Source organism: Mastacembelus armatus, chromosome 7, assembly GCF_900324485.2.
Source record: "Mastacembelus armatus chromosome 7, fMasArm1.2, whole genome shotgun sequence".
Taxonomy (NCBI): domain Eukaryota; kingdom Metazoa; phylum Chordata; class Actinopteri; order Synbranchiformes; family Mastacembelidae; genus Mastacembelus; species Mastacembelus armatus.
This window is the reverse complement of record NC_046639.1, coordinates 22,079,249-22,105,936: the sequence shown is the minus strand read 5'-3', so window position 1 is coordinate 22,105,936 and position 26,688 is coordinate 22,079,249. Positions and strand designations below refer to the sequence as shown.

The 26,688-nt window shown below is 39.9% G+C and overlaps 1 protein-coding gene across 5 annotated transcripts in view; it reads left to right on the top strand.

Moving 5' to 3' along the window:
* hdac7a (histone deacetylase 7a) overlaps positions 1 to 26,688 on the top strand; it is a 61,465-nt gene that overhangs the window by 9,067 nt on the left and 25,710 nt on the right. Inside the window, exons 1-2 of one of the 5 annotated variants that reach the window (XM_026331964.1) lie at positions 1,454 to 1,654; positions 15,697 to 15,765. The gene's annotated coding sequence lies outside the window, so the exon portion shown is untranslated. Of the gene's footprint in view, positions 1 to 1,453; positions 1,655 to 14,559; positions 14,783 to 15,696; positions 15,766 to 24,628; positions 24,696 to 26,688 lie in introns of those variants that run through there. The other 4 variants (XM_026331963.1, XM_026331968.2, XM_026331966.1 and 1 more) reach the window with 4 other exon arrangements.

The window sequence follows — 26,688 nt, the reverse complement described above, 5'->3', positions numbered from 1 at the left end:
TTTAGCTTAACAAGTCAGGTGGGACTCGTTTAACTGTACCTCTAGGGACCAAACTGCACAAGGTACCTTTATGTCAAATTTTTCCAGGAATGGGGAGGAAAAGGTTAATTCTAATCAAAAGAAGAGTCTAGCTGAGGTCAAGTAAAACAGCCAGTTGAATACCATGCTGTCCTTTTGTACCACAACAGGTACAACTGAAATATGTTGCTACATTTATTTGGTCATACACCAATGAGTAACTGATTTTCAGTGTTTTGCTGGTGAAGGTGAAGTTTTGCTTCCAACACAGAACATTCAGAACTGGACAAACATCTACAGGAATGGTATTGATCAACATCCCTCATCTGCCCCCCACCGATTATAACAGTCAGTTTTTGTGCAAGTTGCTTGTTCTCTTCAACAACTGCTTAATCAGTTCCTCCTTATGCACTCACACACACACACAAAGGTTGACCCAGAGGAGAGGAAATTGAATTAGCAGGGTGTAATGCAGCTCCTTGTGTGTGTAATCAGAGCAGGCTCAGAATACAGGGCCATTGTAAGTCACTGTGGTTGGTGCCTGGAGAACCAGCGACCGCTGGGGGAAGCTGCTCTTATCACTAGATATGATTACCGCTGAGGGAATGTGTGCATGTGTGTATCTATGTGTCTGTGTGTGTGTGTTTGTGTATGTGTGGTGAGATTTGTGTGGGAGTCACGGCTGACTGATTGCATGAGGAATGTGTGCCTGCATGCTTGTAATCGTGTATAAGTATGACTTTTTAAATGGTGATAGATGCACCAGAACTGAAAACAGTGTGTTATCAGAAATTGTAACACAGACATACAACAGTGCACTTTGCAATTTTACATCCAGGGTATCACCTACAAAAATAACACTAACATTCCTGACATTCGTTACCACTTACTCCTCGAATATTTCTGGATTTTAGATGTTTATATCCTGCATTTTCAGTTTGTTGTTTCTGCAATCATTGTTTGTCTGCAGGCTGTGTTTTTCATGGTAGATGTCATTGTTTTTCACTCTCTGTTAATTATTTTTATGCTCTTATTTTACCTCCTCCTGATATAGAGTTTCCTGCTATTGTCTATTTCTACCAGGCTGGCTGCCTCTGGACTCGAGCCAGCCAGTCCCTCCTACCTTAACACGCACAGTCAAAGATTCTCTCTCACACACACACACACATTCATTAGTACACACATCCATGACCATAAACACACACATACTCTCTGCTCTCCCCATGCTTTCCCTTCCTCCTCTTGGCACTTGAGAGAAAACACAAGAAGTCAGTGATACAGCAAACCAACTCTGTGCATATGTGACTGTATGCATGCGTGTGTGTGTGTGTGTGTGTGTGTATGTGTGAGTGAGAGAGAGAGAGAGAGTCTACCAGTCAGCCCAGAAGGGTTAATCTCCCTCTCTCTCTCTCTACCTCGATCTCTCCCTCCCTCCCTCTGTTGTCTTTTGTTGCGGCCCCTCACTTTCTCAACAGTTGGACAGAGGGAACTGATACTTTGCCTGTGTGTGTGTATGTGTGTTTAGTTTGGGTGTCCTCCTCACTGCTCTGGAGCTCTCTGGACTGAACTGCATGTGAACATGACTGATGGGACTTTCTAACGTGCTCCTCATGTTGAATCTTGACACCACAGGCTGGTAAGGCAGCATTCTGGCGAAGAAAGTTGTCTAATTTAATGTGAAGTGTATTTGCGATGCATAAGGATGAGCTTGTGTGAAAATGCCACTTTATGTGTGCATGTGTGTGTGCATGTGGGAAATGCTGTCTGGAATGCAACAGGTTATTTGTAAATGTGGGTTTTGTTTTGTTTTGTCTTCAAGATGTGGAAACAAAGATGTGAAAGGTTTCTTGGTCCCTTGCTGCCTTTCGTCTTTCCTCTATTCTCCATTCCACTTCTCCCTATCCCCCTCTCTGCCTGCCTGAGTTACTCAAGTTACCGGCTTCCTCCTGTTGTTATGAGCCCCGTGGTTTCTCTGCAGCGCTCTGAGGGCGCTCCCACGCTCTCCCGAAGAGAAAGAAAGGAAGGAAAACAGCGATAACCGTTTCAGAGCCATAAAAGAAGTGGGAGACGTATGCCTGATTTTGCCTTATGCCTCCTCTAGGCATCTACATGTATGTCTTTGTCCCTTTAACACTGAGCACCTTGGAAAAATGTTCCCATTTTGCATGTCAGGTTGACTACGTTTTGTTTTCAGGAGAAAAGTTTTTCTCTTTTCTTCCAAGGTGGTGGGGTGGCTGAGTTGGTGAGAAAATTGGAAACAGAGCCACCCACAGTGGAAGTGAGTCAGACCAGCATTTAGTGGTGTGTTGACTTTGGAAATGGCAAGGATTTGGGGGTGGTGGTGCTGTTGGTGGGGACAGATGAAACTGTCAAAAGCAAAGAGGAAAGAACAGAAAGTGTCAATTTGTTCATTTTCCTGCTGAGGGTCCCAGAATTGCTGCAAAGTGGGAGCTAAATTGTATACTACTGGCATTAAAAGAAAGGAAAAGAGAGTGACAGAAAGAAGAGGTAGAAGCCAGAGGCTGTTTATAAAGGGAGGGAGCGGACTGTGTCCATCTGGGACAATCCCAAGTGCTGAAAGCTTCTCCACCCTGATCCCAAACATCTCCTTTCCCCCTTTCTCCTTCTGTCTTTTTTGTTGTCTCTCAGTCGCTCCTTTACAATAAGGTGCAAGTAGTTAAATTTTGATTGCAACCTGCTAAATGCATCAAACTTTTTGTATTTGTGTTTTTCCCAGATACATGCTGTACACTTTTATCTTGATGTAAAATACTTTTTTTTCCATGTTCGTGTCCACTTTTAGTTCTGCATTGTCTGCAGCATAATTCAAGTTAAAATCTGGTTTTTGTGTAATTTTAACTATAAATAGTTTCACTTTGGCTGCTGGGTTCATCTCCCACAACCACACTGACCTGGAGCTAACTGTTGATGATGTCTTACATAGAAAGAATAGAGCTCTCTGTGATTTGTCTCTTGGCTTGCATAGACTGCTGTTTTTGATCAGAAGGCAAATCATTCCTCAAACTTGTAGAATGAAAGAACTGAAATCACAAAACATTCACTATATACAGACATTGTTGTCCTACTTGTCATCCTCCTCTTTTGACCATCACACTAATTACTATTTTTCTGCAAAAAACCAAGCAAATCCTTGTGCACACCTCTTTATTCCTCTCCCTTTGTCTAGCCTGCTTGACCACGCTCCTCGTCTTCTTCCTCCACCTCTTCCTCTTCCCTCCCTCCTTGCCTTCCTCCCTCTGTGCTGCCTGTGTATCCAGTGATAAGGGGACAGCGACGGTAGCACTTCCTTTCCCCAGAGGAAGCAGGCACTGTTGATTTCCACTGCAGCCTATCTGGGTAAAACTGTGCCTGGCCCTCTGGGAGCTTCTTGTCTTTACACACATGCACATATATTGAAATGCAAGCAGCAGGCATGCAGCAAAGATGGGACACAGACAGTGTCACCTGTCTGCATACAATGATGCCACTATATACTTGCTGCTTGATGGTTTTCATGGGAAACCACCTGGGAATCAGCCCACATGCCTCTTTGACCTCAGGGTTGGCTCGCAGGTCAGGGGATGATTAGTTAATTATTCCTCTAATCACAGCAAATGTTTTGTTATCACCCACTTTGACCACACAGGCTTGGGTGGCGCTGTTATACTAACAAAAAAAAACACAAACAACCATTCATCAGTAAATAGATTTCAGTTATACTACAGGGTTAGAAGACTGTGTGAGTGTGAGAGAGAGAAAGAGGGAGGCTTGAAGAAAACAAGAAATGATACCTGTAGGACTTTTTCCCATGGGACAGGATTACTCCTTTTTGTAGTGAAATTAAGGTTTTTGATGCCGGTGGTTTCCTTGTGGTTTTCAAATTGCTAGTACCAAAGAAGTGACATCATTGTAGCTTCTTTTAGATATTTGATGGCATTATATCTTCAGTGCCCTGAACACACATGGCAGAACACATCAGTTCTTCAAAGTAGTGACAAATAATCTCAAGCTCATTGGCAGATTCTTTTTTTTTTCTTTTTTTTTCAAGACAGGAATAGCAAGATGTTCTTTTTCAGTGCATGACAAAAAGTTGGCTTATGCTGGATGGGTCATGTTTAAAGATAGAGGGATTTGTAAATAAAAGCTGAAAAGCTGCAACTCTCAGGGCCAGGCAGAAGAAGAAGGAAAGCCACAAAGAGGCTTTATTGTTTTCCTACACATGGTTTCCCAGTCATTTTTATGTTTGTGGCTATACATATCTGGAATTGTATTTTCTCAGCTGTCATTGGAATGCCCTGTGTGGTGAAAAAAGAGTGACAACAAAACGGAGCAAAACTGGGTGAAAATAGTGACCAGAGTTGTGTGCCACCGACCAGCAATACAGTATATTTAAAGCTGATATATAAAATACAACAAAATACAACATACTTGCATTATTATATGTATGTAATGTAATGATCCAGATGGTAGGACAAGTGGTAATTTGTACCTTTGGACATGAGGTCTGCCATTTGCCAAAAATCTTTTTTTGATACTGAGAGGTCAGAAGGCAATTAATCACAACACTGAGTGACAGATGTTTGGGAGCAGAAAAAGGCAAAGATGTCAGTATTAATAACATACTTACTTTTGTTGAAACAAATGAAGACTTATTGGATGATAGCACTGAAGTGGTTCCAAAACCTCATAAGTTTGCTTTGAACTGCCCTTTTAAATCAATGGGATAATATCACTGTAACAGTCCACCTTTTTCATGACAATCACATTAAAATTGCATTGGAACCAAATTCTTTCTTAATTGCTTAAAATTCTAAAAATTTTTCTAAACTCTGTGGGAAAAAAGACATGAGTATAAATAATTCTGTCAGTTTTACTTGCGATTTCCGAGTTACGGGTGACCAGTGCAAATGAATTAGCAAAGTTAGAAGTATATAGAGAGTATGAGGAAGGTGAAGCACATTGGAAGTATCAAGTCAGAGCAGCCAAAGTCAATATATAGAGAAAAAGGATGGAGTGAAATTGAAGTGTGACACATGTGAACATAATGGAGAAGTTAGGAAGAAGAGAAAGCTAAGAGGCCAAAGCAAAATTCAGTGGATACGGAGACATTTGAGCGAAAGAGATTTGGAGATGTGAGCCTAAACTACGAGCGGGTCAGGGGTCAAGAGGGTTGAGGAGGTCAGAGTGAGCCCGGCAGCTCTACTTAGAACAGGATATCCTGCGAGGAAAACCCATATGTCTCTCTCTCTCTTTCTCTCAGTCTGTCTGAAATTCCCACAGAGGGCACAGCGGAGAGGAGAAGTGTTAACTTTCACTGAAAATACCAGAGAAAACATAAGTTCCCTGAAGCTTCACTTTCATCAATCATCTGTGACAGAGACAGATATGCATGTCCAGTGTGTCTTTATCTAACAGCTGAGAGCATATAAAGCGTTTTCTGGTGTGCAATGAGAGCTGTGTGATGTTTTTATCCTGAGCTGCTGTTTGATGCTGTTTTCATCCACTCACTGCAAAGACTTCAACAGCCAAGATAAATTTCCCTACAGAGACAATAAGGTTTATGTTACCGTAGCTTATCTTAGTCAGACAGACAGCGTGTGAAAATTATGAAGCATCTCACTTCTAGAAGAATTCTACTCAGGCTTAACATCAACTTTTCATAAAAGCTTTGTTTCTAGAAACTTGAACCTTGGTGGCCCAGTGATTACTGTGACGGGGCTTGTTGGTGAACTGCTGTAGCTGGTGAAATGGCTGATGCTTACTAGATGAAGGTAGCAGGATGCAGGATGACAGGTTACTAAGACTGGCCAGTAAACATGCTATTTGTGAGTCCATCTGACTTTTATTTGTAAGCTCTGCTTCATTTAGAATGGGTTTCCTGAAGCTAAACAAACTGACAACTTTGTCACCATGATCTTGACCAAAGCAGAATATCTGGGGGTGTGACAGCATCTTAGAAATGTGAAAAAAAAATCCACGAGATTGCAGCCTGAACTTTGTAGATCTATGTGGCTAAAACCTGTGAGCAGCTTTTTTTTTTTTTATTAAATTCTGAAAATAGAATTTTGACACAAGAAAAAACCGAAATAACCCATATCACTTGGTCATTTTCTATATTCTTAAAGAATTTCTGATCCCCCTCAGTGTGTCAGACAAACAGACAAATTTCATCCTACTTATGTTTCCCTTTTGAGACAGTCTATGTTTCCCCATGTGCAACAGTTATGCCATACACTGAATCACACACTAGGTCTCACATTCAACTGTGCTCTTAAGTGGGTGATATTTTCCGTATGGGAAGATTTTTTTCCTACCGATGGTTTATTGTGACAGAAGCAATTGACATAGAAGAGAAAGAGAGAGCGAGGGACTGATAGCGAGAGATGGGGAACGAGAGTGTAGAGCTATTTTTGGCCTGTCTGGGTGTTTCCCACACACACGCTCATGCTTCACAGGCTTGTTGTTCAGATTGGTGGGTGTTAAAAGGGTGCGTTTTGATTTGATTTCGCGATTCGAGAGGTTGTGTGTGTGCCTTTGTGTGTGTGTGTGTGTGTGTGGTGTTGATATCCCTGGGATTTTCCTGTGGTTGCTATGGTTTCTCGCTGTGTTTTGAACAACTTGCCATAACTCCAAACATCCTTAGGTTGTAAAGGCTCCTCAGCCCTTTATTATACACTCTGCTTGTGCTGTCGCTTGGGTTGACCTCAGTTCACTTTCAATGTAACCAGATCAAACATGGAAAAGAGACTGTAATTCACTCATATACCATTTTTACTTGTAGGTGTTAATCTCCATCTTTCCTGATGTGGTGTTTCTGGAGTGGAATCTGAGATGATATTTGTGCAGTCAAAAGATTCAGTTGCGCTACTTAACTTGGATCTGTTGGCTGAGGACCTGCGTTTTTCAGGCAGTGCAATTTTAATTTTAATATTTAAAGTGTAAAATAGATCGGTTTCTGTAATTTTACTCCAGAGACTGAAAAGGATAATAGAAATAAGTGACATTACTTCTTTATGCTGCCTGTCAGCAGTGGTTAGTGATGACAGCACACATGACACTGTCGCTCTGTTGTGGAAAGTGTCTGTCAGCAATCCATTGTGTTGCTGTGGACTGTTCATGTCACCAAGGCTTTCGATGTAGCTGGTCTTTTCACACACCAGCTCGATCTCTTTTCTCTCCCTACAATGGAAACATTTAGAACATACTTATGTGTCTTTAAGGGAGTGCAGTGTTGTTCTCTGAGTTTCCATTTGTATGTAGGCTTTACATACAGTAAAATGTTTTTCTAAAGTGGATATATATTTTAGGCTTACAATGTGTCAGACTCTGAACCACATAACAAATAAACAGATACTGGAAACATATTGTTTAAAGAAATATGTCTGGGTCATACATTTTCAGGCTTGCAAGCAAACTGCAGAACAGAAAGATAGTATTAGGGTGACTATTGGGTACCACATAATATACCACATTATTTCCATTATTCATTCAATTAAACATTTGATCTAAATGACAAATGCGTCTGTTCCTAGACAGGTCCTACTGTCCTACTCACATACATTATAGATTTCTATGGCATCATAATATTTCATTTAGAAAGACAAATGGCAAACAACAGTTTGTGATCTGAGCGTAATTAGTACTTACTGTGTTATGGTTTTGCAGGGTATTGCTGTGACTCTGTCTTCAGCTAGTTTAGTCTCAAGAGGCTCAATGTATCATTTTCTTCAGTCGCAGCATTTTGTGTAGTTGGCATTTGGAATAACTCTCTGCGTTATTGTCCACAAAGCAGGAGGGTCACACATGGTTTGAGCACCAACCACACCCTAATAATCACTTTCATGCACATTACACGGACACACACACACACACACACACACACTAGCACACGTATATGAACGTAGGTAAACACAATACATGGTTGCATGCACGACAATAAAAACACAAAAACTATAATAATGTTATTTCCTCCCAAACATCTTTCTGCTTTCATATCTTCATTCTCTTTGTTCCTGTATTTAATCAGCCCTCTGTCTACCCCTCCTCATAGTACTCCCTGGCTTCATCTTTCAGTCGGCCTCTTTCGGTTTTCATCTCACACTAGATATCCTACTTTCTTCCCCCTCTACCTCTCCCTCCTCTTTCTTTGCTTTTCTTACGTTTCAGTCATCTTCCTCTGTTTTCTCCCTCTCTCCTCAGCTCCTTCACTTTTCTTCTCATGCAGCATTCTTCACATTCCTGTCGGCTTCTTTAGGGGAAGGACCCCGCTGGCAGACCAAGGCCAAACATTATTACAGTGCTCTCAGCCTCTCTCTGTTTCTCTCCTGCTATTACCCCTCTCTTACTGACCCTGCCTCTCCATTCACCACCTTTTATTCTCTTTTGGACTTTCTTCTGTTCCACTAGTAAATTTATCTTTCAAATCTCCTTCCTTTTTCTTTTACTCCCTCATTTCATCTAGTTAAAACCTCCATACTTACTAATTTCATTTTACAGATAGTGTCTGCTTGTGCTTTAACTGTGTTAAAACAGTGTACTGAGACCACTGTGTTTCATAATTAGTGGAAATAAGGGTCATACCCTTCTGTGTTACGTAAACAGGCTTATTCATGTTTATACAAGTTCATGTGCTGTGCTTTTTAACAACGACACACTGTCCACACATGGGAGATAAAGTATCAGACACAAATGTGTATAGAGCTTTAGCACTTAACCAATTGACCCAACTCACACACATTCAAACAGCCAGGCAGTTCTCCCAATACAGAGTGGTGAGTTTAAATTAACTCACAATGTTCATATTTAAGTTTTATTTGACAGTACATTTTCCCTAAAGGCCCTGAATTATGTTTAAAGTTATGTTTTTATTTGCTACCTCCTTATATTACACACAGAGATACTGCACAGAGATACAACAGAAACAGACTGTAAATTACAGTCATAAGCAAGTCGCTTTAGTTTGATGCACAGCGTACTAAAGTATTGACGTTAGAAACAGATTTCTGATTTAATCATTCTGAGATGATGTTGAGATTGTTTGTGTATGTGTTAAGATCAGGGTGCGATATTAGGTTAGGCAAAGGGTGGCTATGGTTAAATTTGAGGTAAGTCTCCAGGATATGAACGTAAATCAATGTTAAGGTGCCATGGGTTATGAAATGTGTCTTTGTGTGTATGTACAGTGGGTACGGAAAGTATTCAGACCCCTTTAAATTTTTCACTCTTTGTGTCATTGCAGCCATTTGCCAAAATCAAAAAAGTTCATTTTATTTCTCATTAATGTACACTCAGCACCCCATCTTGACAGAAAAAAACAGAAATGTAGAAATTTTTGCAAATTTATTAAAAAAGAAAAACTGAAATATCACATGGTCATAAGTATTCAGACCCTGTGCTCAGTATTGAGTAGAAGCACCCTTTTGAGCTAGTACAGCCATGAGTCTTCTTGGGAATGATGCAACAAGTTTTTCACACCTGGATTTGGGGATCCTCTGCCATTCTTCCTTGCAGATCCTCTCCAGTTCTGTCAGGTTGGATGGTGAACGTTGGTGGACAGCCATTTTCAGGTCTCTGCAGAGAAGCTCAAGTGGGTTTAGGTCAGGGCTCTGGCTGGGCCAGTTAAGAACGGTCACAGAGTTGTTCCGAAGCCACTCCTTTGTTATTTTAGCTGTGTGCTTAGGGTCATTGTCCTGTTGAAAGGTGAACCTTCGGCCCAGTCTGAGGTCCTGAGCACTCTGGAAGAGGTTTTCTTCCACGATATCTCTGTACTTGGCCGCATTCATCTTTCCTTCAATTGCAACCAGTCGTCCTGTCCCTGCAGCTGAAAAACACCCCCACAACATGATGCTCCCACCACCATGTTTCACTGTAGGGGATTGTATTGGGCAGGTGATGAGCAGTGCCTGGTTTTCTCCACACATACCGCTTAGAATTAACGCCAAAAAGTTCAATCTTGGTCTCATCAGACCAGAGAATCTTATTTCTCATAGTCTGGGAGTCCTTCATGTGTTTTTTGGCAAACTCTATGCGGGCTTTCATGTGTCTTGCACTGAGGAGAGTCTTCCGTCGCGCCACTCTGCCATAAAGCCCCGACTGGTGGAGGGCTGCAGTGATAGTTGACTTTGTGGAACTTTCTCCCATCTCCCTACTACATCTCTGGAGCTCAGCCACAGTGATCTTTGGGTTCTTCTTTACCTCTCTCACCAAGGCTCTTCTCCCATGATTGCTCAGTTTGGCTGGACGGCCAGGTCTAGGAAGAGTTCTGGTCGTCCCAAACTTTTTCCATTGAGGATTATGGAGGCCACTGTGCTCTTAGGAACCTTGAGTGCTGCAGAAATTCTTTTGTAACCTTGGCCAGATCTGTGCCTTGCCACAATTCTGTCTCTGAGCTCCTTGGACAGTTTTCCTTCGACCTCATGATTCTCATTTGCTCTGACATGCACTGTGAGCTGTAAGGTCTTATATAGACAGGTGTGTGCCTTTCCTAATCAAGTCCAATCAGTTTAATTAAACACAGCTGGACTCCAATGAAGGAGCAGAACCATCTCAAGGAGGATCAGAAGAAATGGACAGCATGTGACTTAAATATGAGTGTCACTGCAAAGGGTCTGAATACTTATGACCATGTGATATTTCAGTTTTTCTTTTTTAATAAATTTGCAAAAATTTCTACATTTCTGTTTTTTTCTGTCAAGATGGGGTGCTGAGTGTACATTAATGAGAAATAAAATGAACTTTTTTGATTTTGGCAAATGGCTGCAATGACACAAAGAGTGAAAAATTTAAAGGGGTCTGAATACTTTCCGTACCCACTGTATGTTTATTATAATATATGATTGTGTGTACAGATTTTAGTTCAAAGCCATTGTGAGGTTATTTTTCACAGCTTCTGAAAACTGAGAGTTAAGACTTTAGGGTTAATTTTAGAATTAGGTTTAGGTTAAGGTTAGGCTAAGGGTTAATGTCAGGCATTTAGTTGTGATAATTGTGATATTAGGGTAAGGGGCCAGGGAAATGCATCATGTTAAAGACTGTAAAGATTCTCTCAAATTTTTAGTTTAATAAAAGAAGCCAAGGCTTTAAAATGTTAAGCACCAGCAGACCCACACATATGTTCCCTAAAAAATTGTTTTAAAGGAGCTAATTTTTAAGATTTCAGTTTAGTTTTTTATACTGTTTCATACTGTGTTTTGTGAAGAATCACTTTATATGTTTTGTTGTAGCGGCACTACATCTCTGCAGGTGGGAGGTAACTACAGTATGTAGCACACATGGGACCACATCCTGCCTCATATAATACTGACAAAAAAGCTACTTCATCATACTGACTGTTTTTAACTGTGTCATTTCAGTATAATTTGCATTAAAAAATGACTGACAGTCCTTCTGAAAATTGATTCAGTTCCAGATGTTTTGCATTCAACCTGAGCTGTAGCCCTAAATGTTCAGCGCTCACCACTGTCTTTGTAACGGTGTTGAATTTGAAGGGATTTACTTTGAACTTGAAATAGACAGAAAAGACTGGCCTGTATTAATCCCTTCCATACTGTATAAACAAACCAATATATTTTAGAATTTATTTTTTAATTACTTCCTACAATTACATACAATACATAGTGTGGAGCATTTTAGACTTTTTGAGCAGTGTTTTTGGTTTAAAATCTCAGCATTCAAAGGGTAAAACATGCAAATGGGCACCAGTTCTGTTTCTGTTGTTTGTGGAAAATACCAACTGACCAGTGCTGGACTGACTGTGTGTGTATGTATATGTATGGCTCTCTAACTGTAGGCGGTTGCCTGTTGTGCTGCTTTTCTGTCACCCTGTGGTTTTGTTATTTTCAGCTCGAAACCGGATGTGATTCAGACTGCATGGTAGATTGTGTAATTGAATGGGCTAACCACATACACACACATGTGCACAGACACACACACACATATATGCTTGCACACACACTTTTGTATAGACCCATGCAATCACAAACAGAAAGCACACGCACACACACACACACACGCACGCACACACACACACACACACACACACACACACAGTTGTATAGCTGTGTACACCCACACTGTGAGGGTTTCTGGGAACGGTGCTGGGTTCCCCCTGTTCACAGAGGCACCCGAGGATGAGCCAGTGAACGACGGAGCACCACCAGCAGTAGACTGAGGCACGCTTCTTGGTTTCAATATTGGTCTGAACCATCAGTTGTTGACCTGGCTGACGATGAGATCGGAAAAAAGGATAAACACACGTTTACGCTTTTGCTTTGTGGAAACAAAAGGACGGTTGAAAGTGGGGGAAAACACTGAAAGGCACTAGTGAAACTCATAATAAATGTCAGTTTCTGCCCCGAAAAACGTGTATTATGGAAAGAGAGTTAATTTTAGAAAAAAGTTTAAAAAAAAATAGAAATAGAAATAGAAGGGGACAAAAATTGAGGATTTAAAATTTTTTAAAAAGTACCTAAGTGCCTCTGTCAAATAAATAAAAATCCATGTTCCATAAGGACTTATTTTTAACACTAGCAACAACTAAATAACTATTTTTTTTGGAATTTCTTAAACAGCAATTCTACACATTTTTCAGATAAATATCTTCATGAAAGTCTCATCTTGCAAGAAATACTGTATATTGATTTACAGAATTTGACTTTGCAGTAGTTATGGATTTATAATTTATCACAGAAAGGACTGAGGACTCTTAATGTGCTGACCACACTGTGTTTGTCTCTGTGTATGTGACGTGACACCTCAGGGGTGTGTGTGACTCACAATGTGTGAGCAGTTGCAAACAGCGACTTGATTCTAGGAAGACTTTGGACCAGAAAAACTGACAAAACATTGTCCTGCGTCATATAAGCTACCACAGTAACGTATGCATTATAGGTTTGTGTAAGTGTATATACGTGCAAGTGTTTGAGTACTGTGGTTTACAGAGACAGGATGCCTTACTTCCTCCTACATGGGCTCAGGGTGCCCAGCATTAGGTGGTCTAACAACAGGGGGTACAGATTTGTACATACAATTTCAAAAATACTAGGAGAATTGAATATTTTTATTGCCCTTGGTGTATTTTCTGGGTAGACTAATAATTAAATCATGGTTTAATGACATGTTTGAGGCCCAGTTCTGCAAACAAGAACTCACTGTGGCTGTTTTAGCAATATTACATTACCATAATATACTTGAATTACCTTGACTATATCCTGATTCAGTCCCGCAGTGTTATTCCCACAGCAGATAACAGTTTTAATCTCAGAGATTAGTTCTGTTGTGGTATGCAGTTTTAGTCATTTCAGTGAATGAAAAGTGAGTGAGTGAGTAAAACAGCTCAGTAATATATGACATTGTTATTAGGCCAACAGAAGGTATTCCAAACATTTCCCCTCCTGTGGGCCCTTTCAACAGGCTTTCTTCTGTTGTTGTCCAGGATGTGAAAACAATGTTATCACACAGGCTATTTGTTGGCTCAGATTAATAGTGAAGTAATTCACTTAATGTTTTTGTTAATAAAATGTTACGCAAGGTGGGCAAGTTTTTAGATTGTAAAAATGATTATTGCAGTGGTGTTAAATGAGCTGTATTTGAAAATAAGTGATTCCAAAATGAAATGTAACATTATCTGAACAGGGTGTGCTATAAGCATTCGTTCGTAGAAAAGTTCATTTGTTGATTTTGTTTAATCACTGGAATCTTAAACACCTTTTATAATCCTGTCAGTGAATTATTTGTCTATTTGAACAGTTTTGCGATGTTCAATTTTCGGAGTATGTTTTATTTGAGATAGCTGCAGCTGTTACTACCACCAATACCCGTTCACTGGCAGGAAATCACAATTAAAAAGGAAACCAAATTAGGTTCAAGAGAAGATTTTTGTTTCCTGAGAAAATGTCTGTAGCCTCTATACATGTGGTTTCATGTAAAAGTGCTTAGCTGATCAGTTTCCAGGTCATATGTATTACTTTATTAGAGCCAGAATTAACAAATTAGATGCTGCATTCAGTTTGGGAATCTAAATGTTGTTTCACTTGGACAGAAATACTGAGCATGCTGTTTGTGATTTTGGAAACGTTTAGTCATGAAGTAGCAGCACCAAGTTTTGGAGAGTTCAGTGCAAAAATATGGGAAGTAGGAAAAGTGGAAATGTGAACCAGCTGATATTTTTTCTGGGGACCTCTAACTGGCCTCTGGACGGTGTCAGGTCCCCAGAACAGCATCACACTGCTTTTTGCTGTAACACCACTGGTTTTGAGGTTTTTGACAGCAGATGGAGCCACAGTGTTGGGGCCATTATTTTATTCGGCACAAGTCCTCACACTGTGGAAACTAAGTTGAGAGACTGTTGTACAAGTTGAAAGGAGCCACGCGCGGATTGGCTGCAGTGCGCACCCAATGGGACACAGTCAGAGCAGGAAAACAATAGTTCTGAAGGTCCGTGTGAAGTCGGGACTATTTTTGGTGGGGCCCGCCTTGCTTGCTATTTCTGTCAGCAGGAGAGCAGAGGGGAGGGTGCAGGACTTGAGGGGCCGGACTTTGTTTTCGGCAACTTGCCTCCGATAAGTCTCTTTTTCTTTTCCTCCTCTTCTGTACTGACACCAGCGGATCTCACCATCACCTCCCGTCAGGCTTCGCTCCCTTTCGGGCTGGTTTAACGTTTGCGCACCGGAATCTGCTCGACAATAGCTGGATTATCTTCAGGTGTTCGGAAGCGGACCGTCTGAAGAGACTTTTAGGTGTGACCTGTTCCGTTGTGTCTTTCAAGGTAGGCATCGGTGGTGACGAGGGCTGCTGTTCGAGTAGATTTAGTCTTTTCTCGCTCAGTGTTTATATGGAGGTTCTGGATTGAGGAGCGAAGATGTGGTGCGAGTTACCTGCGCAGGTGTTGGCTCAGGTTTAATCGCTGAGTGCGCACAACAGCACCGGAACATCACAACAAAATCGTGAAGTCACTTCTGAGTGCGTAGACACTGCGATCTATCTACTTTTTGGCTCCTGTTAAACTAAGGAAGACAACTGAAGGTTTTGTTCAAGTGTGAGTCACAAACTTAATTCCTGATCAGGCATTTCTCATATATTATTCACACATTTGACCCCTGTGTTTCACCTCAGTGGAGGTTTTGCTGCTAAGCAGATGTTCACCAGCAGCAGCAGGTTTACCACACTCTCCTCCACATAAAGGTGAAGAGAGAATATTTTAGAGGTTTTTTAAGTTCACATGTGCTGCATTTCTACTTTTATAGCTGAGGTTTTATGTGTTTTGTTTCAGCTGGCTCAGCCAGTACTGTCATACATGTTTGTGATCCATCTGTATAAATCTGGGTCAGATTTTAGAGCTGACAGGTTGAGTTAGTCACAGGAGCAGCCCAGATTGACCCAGCTACACCCATCAGGTGGCCAGGTCTGCCAATACAAGCCTGTAACGAACATGAAGTCATCTCTAACTTTTCTCAGCCACTGTTGGCTGCCACCTTGAAATACAACGACTTCTCAGACTCACTTTATTATGGTGGCCTGCAACTGATGTTTTCTTGACAGAAGGGAAGATTTTATATAAGCAACATCACTTTGGTCCAGCTTGGAGTTTAGAACTGCCAATTACAAAATGGATTTGATTCATTTCTTGTTATTTTAGATTGTGTATGCTGCACTTTAATTCACTGGTTTTTGTCTCCACAGATGGAATCAACTCCTCTGGGAACATCATAAAGACAGACAGACGAGACAACGTATTATCTACAGTGGCAGGTAGGGCCTTTATCCTCCTAAAAAAAAATCACTAAACATCAACTATAACTTTTAAAATGCTTCTTTTTGGGCCTGTAGTATTTTACACAAACTTGATGGCACACAGCCATCAGTGCTGAGGCACTCGTGGAAAAGTGCTGCCAGTCCACAGTCAACCCACACAGGACTACATCTTGTCATCTGCACAACATTTTATTAGAGTACACACACACATTACACAGTTTGGGTGACAGCAGTTTTTCCAGTGCAATGTACAGAATGATCTAAGCTGCTTGATTCACTGAGAACTGCAGTGAAGTACAGAACAGGTGTTGGCCTAGTTGGAAAGATGAACTCGGCTCTCTGTGTTTCTCATGTGTGGGCTTAGAATTTGTGCTTTACTGTTTCTGCAGGTCATGCAGAAGTAGAGTTTATTATGTATTAAAGGTTCTGCAAAATGTGTCAAAATGACATTCAGAGATTTATGTTTTGCTGCTGCAATATTATCATGTTGAAGTTATTTTTTAAAGTTATTCGTCAGGTTTTATATAGTCTTCCTGAAAATGTAGAACTCTGCCAGTGGGGCCAATTTACATCAGAGAAATAGGATTCACTTCACTTTTTTCAATTTCACTTCTACGATTGTGTTATCAACATCTGGAATTATCCAAATGTGTCTCCTACAAATGACACCAGACAGCCCATTCCAACTGTATCTGAATGTGGTCATGGTTAGACAGTGAAAATGTCCATACTGACCTAGTATTATGATGCAGATTGTGACCTTGAGTTAACCTTTTTACAATGTATCTCAAGAAAAGTCTAATTTTACAACTGAATAAAAAGCTCAAATGCTTCTCCTTTACCTCCCCTCACTATATAAGGAATTTTAGAAGCATCACTGCAACTCAGTTTGGTTTGTGCTGACTCACGTGGGAAACACTGAGACATTTATTCCTCAGTCAAAGATCAAAATGTATTTGATCCGCTGCTCCACCCATCAGAAACAAGTCACTTGGCTGTTTCTTTGTGTCCTGTCTTTTAGTTTAGATTAGCATTCTGCACTATGAGGCATGCCTGTGTGATCACACTGTGTAGGATTACAATGCATGACTCTGAATAGAAGCCGGCTCTTGCTGTGCCAGGCTCTGCCGACTGTGTGCTAACCAAGGACCCACTATGTGTCTTGTGTATGTGTGTATATGTGTGTGTGTGGAAAAACCCAGTGAGGTCATGGCTGTGGCTTCAGGCTCTGGTTACATATGTGTTGTCCACACAGGGCTTTGTCTTTCTTTTTAATCTCTCTCTCTCTAATCACTCTCTCCATATGTAATATATATATATATATATATATATATATATATATATATAATGTTAATGTTATATATCTATACACACACACACATATAACCTCACATTAAAGCATTTTTACTGTCAAGCATAGTGCCCTGATGCCAGACGTCTCTGAAGCTGGGGACTGGTCCGCAGTCTAAGGTGGCAGCGGTCTGGGCCAGATCTGTATAAAATGTGAAACCACCATTTTAAAAGCCTCTGGAGCACCAGCAGCCCTTTAAGCTACACAATACTTTTATAATAGACCTGCTCATATTCCTCATGCAGTGTGCATGCATATGCTCTTTCTGTCCAGTTTCCTTTTTCATCTCCTACATATTTGTATGTCTTTCATTCTGTCCTAACTGAAGTAGGGACAGGCTTTAGGGACCGATGACAACAGGCAGGGTTGTAACAGAGGCACTGGAGATCACATCTCTTGTTCCTTGTTCTGGTTTCCAAGCACAGCTGATCTGGTTGCTTTGCTTCTTTTTGTCCCCAGTTTGTGCTGAAGGTAGGTGGTTAGAGTGGGAATAATGGAAAGATGACACAAGGGAGGATACACAGTGAAGAATAAATTTGATAAAGGCTTCAACAAATGATTATTCGTGATTATTATTAGTTTTTATGTTCTTTATTTAAAGGTTGATCAATTGGTCAGTAAAAGATAATAAAAAACAATGTAACTAAAGATTATGAAAACTGATAATTATACTTGAAAAGCTGCAACCAATGAGTCTTTGGCATTAAAAAATAAAACAACGTGTTTATTAACATAAATTTTATTTTGATCCATTAATCAATTATTGGTTAATAGTTTTAGCTTTGCATTAAATGCCTTCTTCAGAGAGCACTACATTTAGATTACACACTCTTACAAACTGATCTTTATATGTTTTCCTATATATACAGTATATACATATATACTGTATATATACATATATATGAACATTTAAGTTGATATACTAGTATTTTCTTTCATTTATTAAACAAACAAATGGTGTTGGAGACAAAACATCAATGTCAGTACTTCTTTATTCATCTGTGTAACCTAACCTCATTTTAACATTTAATCAACAGGTTTAGTCTTCATGGAGTACAGAGGTAATATATCACTAAATTACACACTGGTATGATAGTCCTGCTGCAGCTACTGCACTATTTATTCAGTGCCAAATTTTGCTTCATCTCGAATTTCCAGTGTGTGTGTTTTTGTCCCAGAACTGTGTAATATCATTAAAATACAGCAGCTGCCCCAAAACTTACTTATGATGATCAACAATCATATTAACATGTGCAGATGTATTATGATCATTTTGAACTCTGTGGCCTCTTAAAGCCAAGCTGTTGTACATATACAACTTAATGGTAGTTGTGGTAGTAATTGTAGTAATAGTAGATGGCAACGAAGGAGGTGGCTATTTTTGACCCACTGAACAAATGGCTTGATTGTCCTGCCTCTAGGTGCGTGAAATCATTTGATATGTCAGCGGTAATGTTATATAATACTCTCCAAGGGGCCCCATAGCACTCATGCACTCACACACACATGCTGTTTTCTGTTAATTATGTGTGTGTGTATGTGTGTTTTTTGGTTTATCTGGAATAGCTGTCCATATTTACAGTAGTTTGGTGCAAATGGCACAGCGAGACTGTGTCTAAGTGTGTGTGGTGTGTCCTGAGGAAACATTGTCCCTAACACTTATTAGTGTGTCAAATCAATTCATGTTGTATTAACCTTTGAGCTAAAGGCCTCCTTGCTGTGGTCAGCTGGGTATGATTGGCCTCCAGCCACGGTCTGTGTCCCCTTTGGGAATCTTTCTTTCTCTCTGCCTCCCTTTCTCTCGTCGCTGCACACGCACATACACGTAGACACATTTAATCCTGTTGAAATTTACTGAAGTCGATGGAATTATTTTTCTAAGGATTTATTTCTGTGGCATTTGAGGAGAAAAACCTTTCATTTTCACCTCAGTCCCACCCACTGCTCCAAACCAAAACCTTGGATCTAAAAATGCAGTTTTTTAGCCTTTAGTGATTCGTGTTTCCATTTGTTTCTATCAAAAGGACATTTACTTGTTTAGGATCACAGCTTGGTTTTAACAATCACAGGCTTGTGAAAACTGATACTGATCCATGGATACTGAATATATCTGCCAGTACTCAAGCAAATCTTTTATTAGATATTTTCATTCTTTTAAATTACATATGGCTCAAAGATTTGGTGCCTTATTTATTTACTGAAAAGAAAAAAAATATATTTACAGCAAATATCAATTGAATTAAAAATCAAACAAATACAGGCTGTATTTTGATATTGTCTAACCTAAATCGCAGCGCGAAGCAATAGACAGCTCATATTCACTCCAGATCATTAGGTGACTGACACAAGCCTCAGATCAGATAGCCTGCTGTGAGCGCCCATGTAATAAGATCACCTCTCATCTGGACAGACTCCTGACTTGGTGTTTACAGCTCCGGGCAAATTTCAACAGCTCTTTGTAGAGGAGGAGGAGCAACATGTAATCTGTGTTCATTTAATTTGCATCTGTGGGTGTGTGCATCTCAGGGTATTTTGATGTGTATGTGTGTATAAACATTTTGTTTGCTAGAAGACGGTTTTTTTTGAGAAAAATGATGTCATTTTTTTTCCCTCAAGAGACAGACAGTTGAATCATAGTGTCTTTCAGTCTAACTGATTGATTGTTTCAACTCTAATCAGGAGCTATCAGCTGTTTAACAACCTGTAGCTTAATTAAATACATGTTATGACATTTTACTAAGATTATTTCTGCTCTCTTTCTATGTGCATTTTCATTTTTTTATGTGCATGTATTTAAGTGTGAGTTTAACAATTTATTTTGAATTTGTCAATAACTGCATTTATGTATGGGTTGTGTGTGTGTGTGTGTGTGTGTGTGTGTGTGTGTGTGCGCGTGTCTGTCTTCATCCCTGACCAGAGTTCAGAGCATGTGCAGGAATCTTAATGTCTTCTTCCTTTGTTGTACGTGTAGACAGCCGAGTGTGACTGTGCATATTTATGAAGCTGCTTTCCTGGAACACGTTAACTTTTACTAAGAAAAGAAAGTAGATTCAAATAAGTTGAAAGGCAGGAAGAAAAGTGGAGACACATCATAGATTCACAGTATATACTGAATACAGTATATAGAAATAAATAAACATGAGAGTATGTAAAGAGAGTTGAAGACAAATGCCACAGTACCATTTCACACACACACACACACTTTAGTTCATTCATGTTTAGTAATTGCCCCAGGAATGAAAGTTGGTTTGGCAGTCGAGCTGCCCCAAAACTCAAGTTCACCATAAAGAAATCTCCATCTGAACATGTTATGTCACAACAGCTGAAAACTTTGTTAAATTTTCTCATTTTCAGACATTTTCTTACGATTCATAGAGTGTTTCTGTACTAAAAAGTATTTGATAGGGAAGAGAAGATGCTTTCCTTTGCTGCCAGGCCTGTCGATTTGATGGTTTTTCTTTGTAATTAATTATTATTTGCTTATATTTAAAAAGATGTTGTTGAACTAAAAGTTCATTGGGAGCTTGTCTTGAATACTTTTTTCTCTGTTTAGTAGAAAGCACAACAGAAGTTGTGTTCACCCTAAACTCAATGTGTGTCCTATTCTGCTGCACACTAGATTAAGAAGGACAAGCAGGTATCTATGCTTGTTCTTATTAGGTCTTTGCTGCAGATTGTAGGTTTTTGTTGTAGTAACCAATTTCTTCACTACCAACGGGTATCAGTTGCCAGGTACTCGCTGTTTTCACCAAAGATAACCAGCAAGATCATTCCATTCATTTGAAATGATTTCCCCTTTGGGACTGTAAAGTATGTGTGAAAAGAGATTCATGCAACAGACACTTAAGCAAAAGCTGTGTGCCATCAGTGTTTTTTGTCTCATCTGGCACTGTTTTGAAGTAAGTGTGAGTGTTACCTTGTGAGTTTATTGTGTCTTGTGATGATAAAGCTGGCCAGATATCTATGCGACCATGTGCAGTGTGTGTGTGTGTGCGTGTGCGTGTGCGTGTGCGTGTGTGTGTGTGTGTGTGTGTGCATGTGTGTGTGTGTGTTATAAAAGATAAAGGGGGAGATCCTTTTGAGTGAGCAGCTGTGTTGAGTGGATTTATCTGTTGGGAAATGTGGAGAATGTGTTTGATGTTAAGGGGAGCAGGAGCGTGTGTGAAAGAAAGCCTGGACAGATATGCACAAAGTGTGAAGTTAATTTGACATCTGACTCTTAAATCTTCAAGTGTTTTATTTTATGTTTATAGTATTTTGTTTTGAGATTTTTGGGGATGAACCCTACATTTATACCTGAATATATTCTGAAAGGTTGCCCAAGAACTTAAATTTGACAAAAACGTCTGTTTGTTGTATAAGGACGAGTTTTCTCATGTTGTACGTTGAGCTGGCCAGTATAACCAGTGCTGTTGTTGGCTGCTGAGCAGCTGTATTGCAGCAGCTGCAGGAAACAGTGCTTTGCCAAGGGGCATTTCCACAGTTCTTGTTCCTGTCAGGTGCCCCATAAGTCTTCACATTCCTGATTGGTGAAAGGAGCACCAAATGATAAAGTACTAAAGTCTTTTTCTGCTATGCGGAACATTACTTTACATGCATCACCTTACATTCTTAGAATTTTTTTTGCAGTCAGAATGTGAAGAGCAGGATGACTTAAGCTATGTCTTACAATTACTAGTAAGTAAAGAGCCCATGGGCAAGGCAGTGAATGCCTTCCAGTCTCCAGGCTGTATTTTTGTATATGATCAAATTCTCTGACCTCTCTGTGGAGTTTTTAAACCAGCACAAAACAATGTAATTATCCACAAGGAGCATTGATGTATAATATTTACACTGATCAGCAGCTGATTCAAAGCTGCTGCAATATAAGAATTTGGTTTTTAAACAAATTTGGTGTGACTGGACTAAAAGATGACACAAATACTGTATATATAGAGCTCACTTATCAGACTTACTGCTCATCTCTGTCTCTTTAGTCGTTGCAACTGTCAGTGCTCTTTGTCGTTTTACTTTGTTTATTCCAAACAAACCAGAAACAAAATGTATCACATTTCTCCATGCCAGGACACTGTTTGCAGTAAAAACTGATTTTGCAGCATATGGCAGAAAGACTGGAGACAGAGATAAGAATATCAGTATGGGCTTGAGTGGAACCCTTAGCTATGTCTATATGTTTCCTGTGCTGCAGAAACACTCATTGACATTGACCCTAATCTTAATCTAGTTCTAATTTAAACCTTAAAAATAGGTCTTGAGTGCAGACCTGGTGGAATCCTAAAGCACCTGTTTAGTTGAAGTCTCTTTTCTTTGTGAGAAGACAAAGCAGCCAAACTTAGAAACCTTTGTGAGAGGAACATTAACTTGTAGCTGTGTCAAAAATAGATTTTGTCCAGATGTTTATCTTAACCCCTAACCCTTTGTGTCCTTTGTGTCAATTTTGCATTTCTGAGTCTCTTCAATACTCAGTGTGTTCTTTTTAATTCCCAGAGTACTCAAATCAGGCAAAATTCACTGTAAATGATGAAAAGCAAATAGGCTTAGTAGACTAGAATGTATTACAAGACATATTGCATGGTGGTAGCAGTGTAATGTAGTTTCTAAACATCTTGACAGCCACATGCAGTACCATTAACTATTAACACTCGAACACTTAAGTATGCACCAACAGAGAAACATAAATATAGAAATAGTTTGGCGACAGTTGTAGGCAGGCAGGTCTGCACACACGCACGCACAAGCCATAGCCTGGCCAGCTGCTGTGGGAAGACGAGAGGTTTTGAATGGGAGTGACAGCTGTGGATTCCTCAGGATGAAGGAGGGATTGAGAGAGAGAGAGAGAGAGAGAGGGGGGGGGGGGGGGGGGATAGAAGGCATGAGTAGGAGAGAGAAATAGGTTGGAGAAGGAATGAGTGTGTCAGAGAGAGCAGACCAGGAGGTATGAAAATAAGTGTGTCAGAGAGTGAACACAAAACCTTTATCTCATGTATTGTAATAAAGCAGACTGCTATCAGTGTCATTAAGCAGAATGAAAGGGAGAGAACTGAGACTTGATGAAAGACCTGGAACCTGAACTTCAGGACTGATCCTGCAGTGATACTTTATCAGAGATTTGCTGGCTGTATTTGTCAACAAAAACCTTTGCTTTTTGATTTAGTGCAACACACACTGCTTACTCTAAAAGTACTGAGGTGCATGGAGAGAGAGCCTATAGCTCCCCGAGTAAAGAGCATGTGATCCTAACTGTCAGTACTAGACTATTCATAGAGATCCTGTGTTGCACAAGGCTGATTTAGCAACTCTAGATTTTTTTGTGAATACACCATGTCCTACACCTTTTACTCTATTTGAGTAATAATTGTTTTTTTAGTGAAAAATCAACATATTAAAGAGAGTGAATATGTTTGCTCTTGGTTTCAGTCTGTGTGCTAAGCTAACCATCTCCTGGCTCTAGCTTTGTCTTTTGGCTGCAGATATTATCAGTTTCCTATCAGGCCTTGTTCTCTGCAGTAAAGTGTATATTTTCAAAATACTTGCCACACAAAGGTGAAATAGATGAAACACAATTTAATTGGATTGTTAATCGTTTATTTAGTAGTTTGAGCAAGTGTGTTTACATTAGTGCGTTGCCTGTTGTTCATTAATCTGAGTTGTTAATGGATTTTAAAGCTCTCGGCTTGAAGCCATACATTGAGAGGAATGGGAACAGAGGCCTGTGGGCCTGTGTGTGTGTGTGCGTGCATGTGTGTGTGTATATACTGTCTCTCACTTGTATTCCAGTGGGAAACCTTACTGCTGTAGGGCTCACGGGCACTGCGGCAGCACTGTCACAACAACAGCACGGGTAGGAGAGGGGAGGAAATGGGAGTCTAAACTCAGCTCTCAAACAGGAAGCCACCCTGGTTCTCTCATTGTTGTGTTTTTATAGACTCAACTTCCTGCCAGCCTGACCGCCCCCATCACCATGGTTACAATCCCTGTTGTATATCGGATGGATTGCAAAGATCCCACAGTGGCTCATGATCCTCTCTATCCACAGTGTGCCACTTAAAAAACCTGTAGTGTAGAAGTAGTTTTCTGTTAAATGCTTACTAGTGTTCGAAGTGTTGCATTAATCACCTCGTTGATTTCATGCAAATATTTTTCTTAGTTTGCATATCTATATTTTCAGACAGATTTTGACCACTTTGCATCTTAATTATGCTTTAATTCTGTCTAAAAATTAATTAGGGAGTTTACTGGGGTTTGAAAACTTTTTAAAAAAACCTTCTATCTGTGCTCTGTAAATACCATGCGTAATACCGATTTTCTCCCAGGCCAGGTGCTACTACTGTGTGAATGAAATGACGAAATCAACAGTTTGGTGTCAGACAGTGCCAACAAATAGAGGCAGAGATAGTCACAGGGAAGGAGGAGAAGAAAGCGGAGTTAAAGAAAAGAGGATGTGGCTGCAGTAAAAGATGACTGGAGGGGAGTGGAGCTCTCAGTCTAATTATAGATCTTTCTGTGAACTACAGTAGTTGATGCAGAAGTGCTACTGGGGTTTTCACATAGCCAGATATTTACAAGACAACCATTGGTATGTGTTTTTTGACTTTGTCTTTTACTTCTTGTCCCTTCATGTATGTGTCTGTTAACCCCTGCCTGTTGTGTTTTATTTTAAAATTGTTAATCAGTTCTTCTGTGCCTGTCTTCACTTGTTCATTGACACTTTTCTTGTGCTGCTTCTGGTAGTATGAGAAAGTCCAAGGCATGTACTGTGTTTGTGTGTGAGTGTGAGAGATTGCTGACCTAAAACACAGTAGTCCTTAGATGTTTATGGAAACTCAGTGAGGACTTAGGAAACTGGACCCATGCTGCATTATACATCAGCCTTCCTCTGTTACTGTCCTCTGTAAACATACACGCATTAGCCTTTTTATAGACATGCTAGGACAAAAGGCATTCTCTAGTCCTTATCTTAACATTAGCAATACCAAATTAATACTTAGCACCAAACCCTTACTTCATCCTAATCTAAACCTGCGTCTACCCTTAATCCCAAATGCACATTAGAACAGTAGAGTGATGACTTGCTGCAGACAGGTCCCAATTTCCCTCCGCCTCCCTGTTCCAGGTTTTACTGCGTTGTCTGTGGCAGTGCTGTGTCCTTTGGCCATATTTCTATTTGCTCGGTGAGTTTCCCCCTTGATTTGCTTTTACATGCAAGAAGTACCATATCAGCCCAAATAGGTAGGGGAATGCAGGCAGTCAAAACCAGTCCTGCATCATGTTCTGGCAGGATCCAGCACAAATAAAGTCCTCCTTAACCCTAAAACTAAGTTGTAACCCTCAAACACCCCTTTGAATTTGTGAGTTCCACATGTCCTCACAATAACAGTATCGAACTGAAATGTGTCTACACAGCCACAAGTACACACTCATGGCCCTCTATAGAAATCCATGCCTAAATCTCTGTAATTCTTTGTTCTTTTCCTCACACACACTGTTCATTGTGATTTCTGTAGCAACTGGAAATGCACTGTTAACTTAGATGAGGACATCCACTGCTGCAGCAGGTAACTGACATTGGTGTATGTGTTATTGCTCAGTGTCTGTTTTAGGATTGCTGATGGATTTATTTAACTTCCTGTAGGTTTGCTCCTTTGCTGTATGTCTAAAATGTTAATATGGTCTTCAACTTTTATCATGTTGAATCTGTGTGTTTCTATTGACTCGGATTTCCCTAACAAATGTCGTGAACAGGCCATGGCTATAATTGAAATACATAGAAAAGTGCCAGGTGTAAGGTATATAAAGTATTACACAGTAAATTCCAGACACCACTGTATGATACCTGTTCCAGGTGAACTCTCTGTGCACTTGTTGATAAACCTGTTTGTCTCCTCAGGATAAATGAAGGCAGTATTTAATTTAACTGCACAGAGGAAAGCTTTGAAATGCACTTTCAGCATAAAGGTTAAGTTATGGTTTACTAAATAAGAACGTGAGCAATAGCAAGATTTAGCAATTTAGTACTCATTAATTCAGTGAATTTCTAGTAAAAGTCTGTGGAATTTAAACTTCTGCTTTGCCTTTTATTGCCATAGGTAATGCTGTCAGTATGTACTTAAGTAGTAGTAATTGTGTCAGTCAACTAATCAGATAGTTGATCAACATTAATCGTTAGCAATAAGGTAATTATCATTGGTTATTTGCCATTTATCAAGCAATAATGCAAATATTCTTTTCTTGAAAGTTATGAGTTGCATGCGTCTCTCCGGAAGCTCGTTTAGATAAATATACATGTGAAACCTCAATTCAGAACTCCTGTTTACAGATAAAAATGTGACTGGAAACCAGAAATTTTACATATATATTTTTTTTAAAACAATTTCTAAATTCTGTCAAGGACTGACTGCAAGAACTTACCATTTCATATCTAGCGCTTTAATTCCTGTGTTTTTATTTTTTAATTTTTAATTTACAATTTATCCAATTGCTTAAGCAAAGCCAGACTTGAACCCAGTTCCTGTTTGCTTTAGACCAGTTTTTTATGGCAATGAGCTTGAAGAACATGCTGTAAACTTTGA